Genomic DNA, 12,067 nt, shown 5'->3' with positions numbered 1-12,067 from the left:
ACTTGAGACGGGAAGAAGACAAGCAAGTTTGAAATTGGGGGATGGGGGTGCGCGAGCAGCTAATGCGATCGACAAGAGACGAGAGGGACAAAAAGAGAGGATGGCGCTTAGCGTTGCTGACTGTGGCAAAAGAGTCATGCATAATAAATAGCATTAGAAAGAAGAGATAGGATAGAAAGAGAGAGAGAGAGAGGTGCCTACCGGTGGTGCTGGCTATCTCGCCGCTGCAGTCAAGGATATCTGTCATTAAGAAGAAGCGCAGCTTTGCGGATGTCCGGGCGGCGAAGCGAAAGAAAATTTTTTAAAATTAAAAATAAATCAACCGCCTTTTTAGGCGGAGAGAGAAAAAGTAGTTTTGTTTTCCTTTTCTTTTTTTTCTTTCTATTTGATCAATTTAAAGGATCACTCCAAGTTTCTGTTTCACCCCCAATCAATCTCGTCTCTCTTCCTTTGTTTTCATTGAATATGTTCGAATGCACAATAATTATAAATATATTTGTTTCGACTTCTCGTCGACGACGGCCACAACATCGGATAATAGGAGACCACGTCAATCTGCACTTTCATATCGATGAGAGAGGCCTGAGGAGACAACAAATGAACGCATGGGTCAGCGGGGCGCCGGGGAATCCCAGCGTGGCCACTCCGACGCTCAAGTCAAGCAACGAGCAAAGAAGTGTGTAATCTGACTCCGAAAAAAAGTCATTTTCATTGTCATACCTATGGTGTTTATATAGGAGGGGCGGGGCGGTATTTGAGGATCTCCATGTCTGTGATTGGCTCTCAATCCGCTATTGATGTGGTAAGGATAATCTTTGAGGGTTTTTGGTTATCCGATGGCTTGAGGTCGTAAATCTTCCTCTGACAATTCTGATCGCATGCGTTATTTTCTTTAGATGATTAGGCGGGGCCAAGTAAGGGACTTGGTCTATGCTCTCATTCTCGTAGATGAGCTGCCGATTCTTGTGGAGAGGTTGGCGGGGTGCTCCGCTGATATACATGCCGCAGGCGGAGGTCGGGAGTGGCCGATTTGGGGAGGCGCGCCTAGGATGCCTGTGCACTGGTGGCCTTGCTTTAGTGGGGAGATCTTTGTATAGCGGTCCGGCTATCCTTGTTAGGGTCATGCCCGGGAGTATGTGTGTGCTGTCAGGACTTTATCTTGAGGTAGGCGCGTGATGTCCTGATCCATTGTGAGGTGGGCGTGCAATGTCGATTCCTTGCCTTGAGGTAGGCATGCGAAGCCGGTACTTTGTCGGGAGGTAGGCAGGCGATGATAATACCTTGTCAGGAGGTAGGCATGCGATGCTTGTACCTGGTCCGAAGGTAGGCATGCGAGGTCGGTACCCTGTCGGGAGGTAGGCATGCGATGCTTGTACCTAGTCCGTAGATAGTCATGCGAGGCCGGTACCTTGTCGGGAGGTAGGCATGCGATGCTTGTACCTGGTCCGGAGGTAGGCATGCGAGGCCGATACCTTGTCGGGAGGTAGGCATGTGATGCTTGTACCTGGTCCGGAGATAGGCATGCGAGGCCGGTACCTTGTCAGGAGGTAGGCATGCGATTACGAGGTTGGTTATGAGGTGGCGCATTATCATTAAGGGATGGCTCTCAATACGGCAGAGAGCTCATCTAGTACATCCTCGTGTATGTTATCCCCTTCCTGAGGTTTACATTCTGCCTGATTATCGTTTGGTTTGAGGATGACCTATCCGTGCTGACGGAGAAGGGGGTCTAGATATTTCATGTGAGTTCTGCGCCTTTTGTGTTAATGGAGGAGCTCGTCTTCTAGGGAGGTTGATCTTCCCTACCTTTGCAGGCTCCCTTGGTCTCGAGAAGATACCGCCCCAGGATCCTTCTTCCTCCTCTATGCCACGTGTTCCTCCTTCCTCGAGGTATATTTGCTCCTGATCACAAGCCTTCCGACCTAGTTTAGTCGAAGGAGATGAAGGTGACTGACTGAACTCGAGTCGGACTTAAGTGTCCTTTCTTTTTTATGCCGCTTTATCGTTGTGGCTCTGGTAAGTTTCTCGCCCGATTTATTACTCTTCCTAGTCCGTCGATCTGAGGTTTTGACGCGTCAACGGTTGAGATCAGCTGACCGTTTGATTTATCTCTTCTTCCCTTCGCCTTCTCCGTTTACTCCGCCTAACCCTAGTTCTTGCTTTCGAGTCTTCGGTCGCCTTCGCTCCGACTTCCCTTGCGAGCCCTGCGCCGCCCGTAAGTCTTCCTTCCTTTCCCTTAAGTGTTCTGGTCGCCTTCCTTGCGTTCTTTGAGTTCTTCTTCCTTTTCTCTCGAAACCCTAGTTTTCCGTCTCAGGTCACCTTTTTCCCGTGTGCCATTCTTGTGGCTTAGTTCTCTTCTGGTTATCCTCTCTGCCTTTGCCTCCTCTTTCGCTTAGGGTTTCCTCTTGCGAGCTCCCCTGATTTTATTAGTCACTAGTTCCTTTGAATCCCGTTGCCCTTCGTCTTCCTTGGTGCTGGTCCTAATGTCGACCAAGGTATTGTGGTACGAGAGGTGTAAACCTTCTCGGTTTATTGAGGATGACGGGATCCTGCTTCGCGCCCAATACGGGATTCCTGCCGATCACCAAGTTTTAGTTCCTACTAGGGCTCAGAGACCTCACAAACCTCCATCGGGGTACGTGACTTTCTTTCGTGAACAAATGGAAGGAGGTCTGCGTTTTCCCATTCCGTACTTTTTGCAAAACCTCGCCTCCTACTTTTAGTTTTCGCTTTCCCAGCTAGCTCCAAATTCTTTCAGCCTGGTTTGTGGTGCTTCTGTTATCTTCGACGTCTACCAAGTTCCTAGGGATTCCACTACCTTCCATTACTTCTTCGACCTCAAGAAGGGAGGGAGAGGTGAGATTTATTTATCCGCTAGGCCTGGCCATAATTTCTTAGACAACTATCCCACCTCTCATAAGGGCTGGAAGGATAGATATTTCTTCCTTAAACCACCTCACCCTTATTCTTGGCCGACTTTGTTCCGTCCAGAGCCATTTCCCTCTCCCAACTTGGACCAATATAGGTTCAGCCATATCTTCTTGACGACTTCTAAGATTTTGTTGGACCTCAAGTTCTATGTGCAAGCCCTAATAGCCAACGAGGTCCTATTGTATAAGGCTGGGCTGAGTCCCAACGACATTCCCTTGGGTGTCTCCTTGAGTAAGTTCTTCTGGTGTCGTTTATAATTCCTTTTTACTACTAACTAATTCTTCCTTCTCTATTCTTGGTAGGGGATATCATGCTGACCGCTTCGGTGAAGAAGAGTATGAAATGTGAGCTTACAACTACCGATAGTTGGTGGGTGGGAGAGGATGCTGCTGGCTCTTCCGGGGCTACCCCCGAGCCGGAGGAGGCCGCTGTTGGTGCTGAGCTTGAGAATTCTGTCGTGAATGAGGAGGCCAAGACCTCGGCTGCGGAGGAAGCGGGGACCTCGGCCCCAGAGGAAGCTAGGACCTCGGCTGCCGCTGCTGCTGATGAGGAGGTATCCCTACCGACCCCTTTTGAGGGCCTAGTTCATTTTCACGTCCCCATTGAGTCCTTCGGGGAGGGGGTTTCATACGCGGCAGTGGAGTTGGGTCCTTCTTCGGTAACCGTGTCGCCTCCAGAGGCTCCTCCAGTAGACGTTCCCACATTCAAGGCCGTCAGGGAGACCCGCTCCCGAAAGAGAGTTAGGGAGGCCAGGAAGTAGGTTTCCTCTGCCCTAGGGGGATCGGAGCCGATTGTTATAGATATAACTGAGCTTGCGGAGGACCCGGTTACTCTTCCGGAGTTAGAGCCATTGTCGGTCTCCCTGCTAAGATCCATCCTCCCTGAGCTCTGTACCAAGCGAGTTCATGACAAAGGCAAGTCTCTTGCTAGCTCCTCCGAAGGTGCCGAAGCACCTGTGAGTCAGACCGAGCAGGTGCAGTCGAAGAAGTCGCGGGCTACATGTCCTCCTCGTGTTTCAGTGAGTTCAGAACCCCCCTTGCAAACCACCCCTTCGGTCCTTGCTGACAATACTCGAGCCTCGGTGGAAGATTACAGGCGCTATGAAGCGGAAGTGCTTCCTAAGCTGCCTAACAACTGGCTGTGTCAACGCATAAATGGGACTTTTGCTAGGGTATGTTTTCATTTCTTTCCTTGTTTTCGCGACTTACTCCTAACGCTTTGGTGATTCCGTTGTGCCCGCCCTCAGCTTTTGAAGGAGTACCAAGAACTGGAACGTCGGGTCCCCCCACTGGAAGCTGCCAAACGTCAACTCGAAACTCAGGTGGCTGATGTGCATAGGGTTTATATTCGTATTTACACTTTATCTGTGCATAGGGTTTATATTCGTATTTACACTTTATTTGCACATCTTTCTGATTTTATTGTTATATCTTGTGTGCATTGCATCCCTAATCCGTGCATTTAGGCATATATCTTACATTTCCTAGTTCGGAGATCTGCTCTTGCTTTTACTTGTTTCAGGATGGAAGATGGAGCAAAATCGGGCAAAATCGGAGTTACCATTGAATACAAGGCAAGACAGGGCCGTGCCTCACAGGCACGGCCGTGTCTAATCAAGTTCCTGGCCGTGCTTCACAAGGCACGGGCGTGTCTACAAACAGATTATCAACAAGCCCTGGCCGTGCCTCACAGGCACGGCCGTGCCATCGTCCCCTTTCAGCAGCAGACAGGGCCGTGTCTATCAGACACGGTCGTGCTTCAAAACAGAAGAGAGCCAAGGCTTGGCCGTGCCTCCCAGGCACGGCCGTGCCTCCAAACAGAAGACCAGAAGCTGCTGGCCGTGCCCCACAGGCACGGCCGTGTTTATCATCAGAAGGGTCCCTGCTGTTGGCCGTGCCTCCCAGGCACGGCCGTGCCCTGCAAAACCGGAAGCAACAGGCTGTGGCCGTGCCTCACAAGCACGACCGTGCCTCCAATCAGAGACACGACTGCCTCTGGCCGTGCCTAAAAGGCACGGCCGTGCCCCTAAACAGAACCTTCACAGCTTCTGGCCGTGCCTTCCAGGCACGGCCGTGTGGACGGAGGCGTGTCTGACCACGGGCTGCAGCTATAAATACCTCTTTTTGGGACCCTAGCAAAGGGGGAAGACCTTGGAGAGCCACCGGAGCTATTCTAGAGCCACCGACGCCTATTCCGGAGCGAGATTCGACGATCCATCCACTGATCCGGCTGCTCCATCCCATCTTCATCACATCTACGTGGAGATTTCAGTCCGAGGAAGAACGATAAGTCCTATTTCCTGCATTTCTCATTTTATCTTTGATTAGGATGAACTCTTCTTTTCCTTGTATTGTAACCTCCACGATATGGAGTAGTTCCCTAGATTCTAGGATGTAGGATGAATCGGGTGTAATTGGATGATTGTAACTTGGATTTGTTAATCTACCGTTTTCTATGATTTGATTGTGTCTATTGCCTTATGGATTGATGCTTGTGTTGTGATTGATGATATGCTTATGTATGAATCTATGAGGGTAGGGATTAGTTGTGATTTGAGGAATCATTAGGCCGTACACCGGGGCGCTTCGTGACAGGAAGAAAGCCTTGAACCGGGCGAGTTTCCGAGGGGTTTCTTAAATCATAATTAGTTTCTATGAGGGATAGCTAGCGGTTATTCATTGTTGGAGAGAGGTCCGTAAAACAGATATCCTGTGACAGGGGATAGGATTTTAGTAGCATTCCGGGGCGCCTGAGTGACACAGGAAAGCCTTGAACCGGGCTATCTAGAATCACCTTGATCTAACAATGATGACGTAAGAACACCAATGCTTTATTCTGAGGATACCTGACGAGGTCTAATCGGATATATTGGTTAGCATTCCTACAATTGTACAATTATTGAGGAAAGGTAGAGGATCCAAGTCAATTAACCAATTCCCTGAGGAGTCCGAAGTCCTAGGATCGTTCCACATTCATTGTCACAGTCGTTTCCTTTCTCCGATTTTAGGATAAAGTACTCTAGGACACTCCCTTCTCCCCCACAACAACTCATGCTCATTTTCTCTCCCACCTTTTTGTGCTAGTTTCTAGTAAGTAATTCCACGGTCCCTGTGGATTCGATCTTTTTATTACTTGACGACGCCCGTATACTTGCGGGAGCCTATCAATCGATCGGCCTCGACCTCATTCGGCCGCTCACCTTACTCGGCCTCGAGCTCATTAGGCCACCTATCGCATTCGGCCTTAACCTCATTCGGCCGCTCACCTCATTCGGCCTCGACCTCACTCGACCGCTTACCTTATTCGGTCTCGACCTCATTCAGCCGACCTCGACCTCATTCGGCCGACCATGACCTCATTCGGCCAGCCTCGACCTCATTCGGCCGCTCATCTTACTCGGCCTCGACCTCATTCGGCCGCTTACCTCATTCGGCCTCGACCTCATTCGGCCGATCACCTTATTCGGCCTCGACCTCATTCGGCCGACCTCGACCTCATTCGGCCGCTTACTTCGCTCGGCCTCGACCTCATTCGACCGCTAACCTTACTCGGCCTCGATCTCATTCGGCCGCTTACCTCACTCGGCCTCGACCTCATTCGGCCGCCTACCTAACTCGGCCTTGACCTCGCTCGGCCTCGACCTCATTCAGCCGCTCACCTCACTCGGCCTCGACCTCACTCGACCGCTTACCTTATTCGGCCTCGACCTCATTCGGCCGACCTCGACCTCATTCGGCCGCTTACTTCGATCGGCCTCGACCTCATTCGGCCGCTTACCTTACCGGCCTCGACCTCATTCGGCCGCCTACCTCATTCGGCCTTGACCTCATTCGGCCGCTCACCTCATTCGGCCTCGACCTCACTCGGCCGCTTACCTTATTCGGCCTCGACCTCATTCGGCCGACCTCGACCTCATTCGCCGACCTCGACCTCATTCGGTCGGCCTCGACCTCATTCGGCCGCTCACTTACTCCTCGACCTCATTCGGCCTCGACCTCATTCGGCCTCGACCTCATTCGGCCTCACCTCATTCGGCCTCGACCTCACTCGGCCGCTCACCTCATTCGGCCTCGACCTCACTCGGCCGCTTACCTTATTCGGCCTCGACCTCATTCGGCCGACCTCGACCTCATTCGGCCGACCTCGACCTCATTCGGCCGTTTACCTCATACGGCCTCGACCTCATTCGGCCGCCTCGACCTCATTCGGCCGCTCATCTTACTCGGCCTCGACCTCATTCGGCCGCTTACCGCATTCGGCCTTGACCTCATTCTCATCATACCTCATTCGGCCGCTCACCTCATTCGGCCTCGACCTCACTCGGCCGCTCACCTCATTCGGCCTCGACCTCACTCGGTCGCTTACCTTATTCGGCCTCGACCTCATTCGGCCGACCTCGACCTCATTCGGCCGACCTCGACCTCATTCGGCCGGCCTCGACCTCATTCGGCCGCTCATCTTACTCGGCCTCGACCTCATTAGGCCGCTTACCGCATTCGGCCTTGACCTCATTCGGCCGCTCACCTCATTCGGCCTCGACCTCACTCGGCCGCCTACCTTATTCGGCCTCGACCTCATTCGGCCGCCTCACCTCATTCGACCGGCCTCGACCTCATTCGGCCGCTTACCTCACTCGGCCTCGACCTCATTCGGCCGCTTACCTCACTCGGCCTCGACCTCATTCGGCCGCTCACCTCACTCGGCCTCGACCTCACTCGGCCGCTTACGGCCTCGACCTCAACTCTTGCCGAACTCGACCTCGGCTTACCTCGATCGGCCTCGACCTCATTCGGCCGCTCACCTTACTCGGCCTCGGCCTCGACCTCATTCGGCCGCTCACCTCATTCGGCCTCGACCTCACTCGGCCGCTTACCTTATTCGACCTCGACCTCATTCGGCCGACCTCGACCTCATTCGGCCGACCTCGACCTCATTCGGCCGACCTCGACCTCATTCGGCCGCTTATCTCACTCGGCCTCGACCTCATTCGGCCGCTTACCTTGATCGACCTTGACCTCATTCGGCCGCTCACCTCATTCGGCCTCGACCTCACTCGGCCGCTTACCTTATTCGGCCTCGACCTCGACCTCATTCGGCCGCCTCGACCTCATTCGGCCTCGACCTTACTCGGCCGACCTCTCGACCTCATTCGGCCTTGACCTCATTCGGCCGCTCACCTCATTCGGCCTCGACCTCACTCGGCCGCTTACCTTATTCGGCCTCGACCTCATTCGGCCGACCTCGACCTCATTCGGCCGACCTCGACCTCATTCGGCCGCTCATCTTACTCGGCCTCGACCTCATTCCCGCTTACCGCATTCGGCCTTGACCTCATTCGGCCGCTCACCTCATTCGGCCTCGACCTCACTCGGCCGCTTACCTTATTCGGCCTTGACCTCGCTCGGCGCTCAACCTCATTCGGCCTCGACCTCATTCGGCCGGCCTCGACCTCGATCACTCGGCCGCTTACCTCGACCTCGACCTCATTCGGCCGACCTCGACCTCATTCGGCCGCTTACCTCATCGGCCTCGACCTCATTCGGCCGCTTACCTCACTCGGCCTCGACCTCACTCGGCCGCTTACCTTATTCGGCCTCGACCTCATTCGGCCGCTCATTCGACCTCGACCTCATTCGGCCGACCTCGACCTCATTCGGCCGACCTCGACCTTATTCGGCCGCTCATTCGGCCTCGACCTCATTAGGCCGCTTACCTCATTCGGCCTTGACCTCATTCGGCCGCTCACCTCATTCGGCCTCGACCTCACTCGGCCGCTTACCTTATTCGGCCTCGACCTCATTCGGCCGACCTTGACCTCATTCGGCCGCTCACCTCGACCTCACTCGGCCGCTTACCTCATTCGGCCTCGACCTCACCTCGATTCCTCAACCTCGGCCGACCTCGACCTCATCGGCCGCTTACCTCATTCGGCCTTGACCTCATTCGGCCGCTCACCTCATTCGGCCTCGACCTCACTCGGCCGCTTACCTTATTCCCTCGACCTCATTCGGCCGACCTCGACCTCATTCGGCCGACCTCGACCTCGTTCGACCGCTCATCTTACTCGGCCTTGACCTCATTCGGCCGCTTACTGCCTCACTTGGCCTCTACATCGGTCTCACCCGACCACTCTGTCACTCAACAACCCGGCAACTCTGCCGCTCTATCAACTCCTCCACTCATCCAAATCTTTCAGCCACTCATCCCGACTATCTCGTCTCGGCTACCTCAAGTTAGGCACCTCATCCCAACAGCTCATCACCAATATGGTAAGAGAGACGATTAGATCAGTATACATAGTCCAGTCAGTCGGACTACGCCTCCTTCGACTAGACTTGGAGGGGAGGCTTGTGATCCGGCTCGTTACCACCCAGCCAAAGGGATAAGGACAACGACCAATTCCCCAAACTTGGCCCCCCTAAAAACCTGCATATTAATGCACCAGACCGTTAGATGAAGATCGGCAAATCTGAACCATTGATATTCGAAAACCTTCAAAAGATTATCCTTACCATGTCAACAACCAATCACATGCGCCGATCTCCACAAATAACGCTCCGCCTGATATTATATAAATCCTGCAGGTATGAAGGAAAAAGGAGGGCTCTCTCTCTCTTCTCTTTTATTTCTCTTTCAATTTCATACGCGCATATATTTCTTCTATTTCGGCTCTAACTTGAGCGTCGGAGTGGCTTGCCGGGGTCCCCCGGCGCCATTCTAACCCTCCTTTTTCTTAGTGATTTTCAGGTTCCCTCTTTTGGCGATTCTTTCCGAGGAGCGCAGTTCTGATCTGGCGTACAAATCATCCACGGCGAATTAATCGGAACAATTGTGGTAAACCCCCATAAGGGATATCTAATGGTTGATGGCCACTAGGACAAGGTCCTTAACAAGATAATTTGTGACAGAGGGTAGGAATCTAGTAGCATTCCGGGGCGCCTGAGTGACAGCGGAAATGCCTTGAACCGGGGTATCTAGAATCACCTTTACTAGAGGGCCACAACAAAGGACTTCAAGGTCAATTGCCAATAAAGCCTGACGAGGTAGAGTTGGTATTTTGGTTAGAATCCCTACAAGGTGGTAAGCATTGAGAGTTAAGGAATGAACATGAATTAGGGACTTCACCTAGCATGGATGTGAAATCGAAATCCTAAACTTATCCATCTCATCCATAAACCCCATGCCAATCTCTTTTCCTCTGTTACACACAACACCAATCCTTAACTCAACCATTTCCTTCTGAGTCTAGATAACTATTACAGTGACATCACTATAGCTAATACACAGTCCCTGTGGATCGATATCTTTTTATTACTTGACGACACCCGTATACTTGCGGGAGCCTATCAGTGGCCGACCTTCAAGCCCAGTCGAAGACCCCCCTCGTCGAGGCAGAGCTAGCCAGGGTAAAGGCCCTCGCGGAGACTTCCCGCTTGGAGGCCGAGGAGGCTCGTGCCGAAGTGAAGAGGGGCTCTGGAGAGTTGGCGAGGCTACGCAAGGATGCCGAGCTCCGGACCTCCCGTCTCCTGCAGCTAGAACAAGAACTGCAAGTCTACCAAGCTGCGCTGAAGCCTTCTCAGAGGGAGTTAGCTTCTACTCGACAGGAGGTGGCCCAGCTGAAGGAGGGGGGCAAAGTAAGTTGGAGGCTGACCTATCCTCTCAATGCAGGTAACGGGAGGAGATCCATAAAGAGCTTCTAGAGAGTATCCAACAGAGACAGGCTATGGAGCTCCAACTATCGGAAGAAAAGAATTCCCGGGCTCAATTGTCTGCTGACCATGAGAAAGTGCTATCCGACCTCCGAGGGGAGCTGGCTAGCATGAAGAAGGAGGAGGAGCAACACTGGCAGGAGAGGAAGGCTCCTTCCTGAAGTCGCCAGAGTTTTATGAGTTGTTAGGGGCTCGGACTAGTAGGATGTTGAAGCACGGCTTTGATGGGGCGGGGAAGCAGTTTGTGTGGTCGGGCCTGATACCAAAGGGGGCCGACCTAAGTTTCTTGGATCCCCATAAAGTATGGGATGAACTCCCGGAGGAGGAGAAGCAAGACTGAACGACTGTCCACTACACTCACTACTAGAAAAATGTTAATAGACAACGCGAAAAATGCGTTGTCGTTGTGGGTTAAAAAGCGTTGTAAGAGGCCCTGTTGTAAAAGGGGTCCCTCAACGACAACGCTTTTTAAGCGTTGTCTTTGTTAACATCGACAACACCTTCGCAACGCAGAAAAAGCGTTGTAAATATTACAACATTTTTTGCGACGCTTTAAAAATGTTGTTTTTAATAGGTATGACAACACATTTTGCAACGGTTAAAAAGCGTTGTAATTTTGTTACAAATTTTGATAGCTTTCCGCAAGTGCACGGAATGTCGTCAAGTAATAAAAAGATATCGATCCACAGGGACTGTGTATTAGCTATAGTGATGTCACTAATATAGTTATCTAGACTCAGAGTGAAATGGTTGAGTTGAGAATTGGTGTTGTATGTGACAGAAGAAGAGAGATTGGCTTGGGGTTTATGGATGAGATGGATAAGTTTAGGATTTCGGTTTCACATCCATGCTAGGTGAAGTCCCTAATTCATGTTCATTCCCTTATTCTCAATGTCTACCACCTTGTAGGGATTCTAACCAAAATACCAACTCTACCTCGTCAGGCTTTGTTGGCAATTACCTTGAAGTCCTATGTTGTGGCCCTCTAGTAAAGGTGATTCTAGATAGCCCGGTTCAAGGTCTGCCCGCTGTCACCCAGGCGCCCCGGAATACTATTAGATTCCTACCCTCTGTCACAGGGTATCTTGTTAAGGACCTTGTCCTAGTGGCCATCAACCATTAGATATCCCTTATGGGGGTTTACCACTATGTAGGAATCACTTTGGACTCGCCCGGTTCAAGGTCTGCCCGTCGTCACTAGGCGCCCCGGTGTACGGCCTAGGATCTCCCCTACAAGTAATCTACCCCTCATAATCATGCATATTGCTCACACAAATATTTCATCAAACACGTTCAAGGCACAATACACATGAAACAAAGGTAAACATTTCATTGAATAGGGAAAATGTCATAAACAAGTTCATACATCACCATCTTCAATTGGACCCTGAACCAAAGTTGTAGAGCTTTGAATTATCTTCAATTTG

At 51.9% G+C, this 12,067-nt stretch overlaps 1 pseudogene; it reads left to right on the top strand.

Moving 5' to 3' along the window:
* The first annotated feature begins 2,483 nt into the window (after positions 1–2,483).
* Positions 2,484–12,067, top strand: part of LOC141848344 (uncharacterized) — a 42,579-nt pseudogene continuing 32,995 nt past the window's right edge.

Source organism: Curcuma longa, chromosome 17 (genome assembly GCF_044706935.1).
Source record: "Curcuma longa cultivar G26 ecotype Majalengka, Jawa Barat chromosome 17, ITB_CL_G26_1.1, whole genome shotgun sequence".
NCBI lineage: Eukaryota > Viridiplantae > Streptophyta > Magnoliopsida > Zingiberales > Zingiberaceae > Curcuma > Curcuma longa.
Note: the sequence above shows the minus strand (reverse complement) of the source record. Positions and strands in the feature narration are given on the sequence as shown.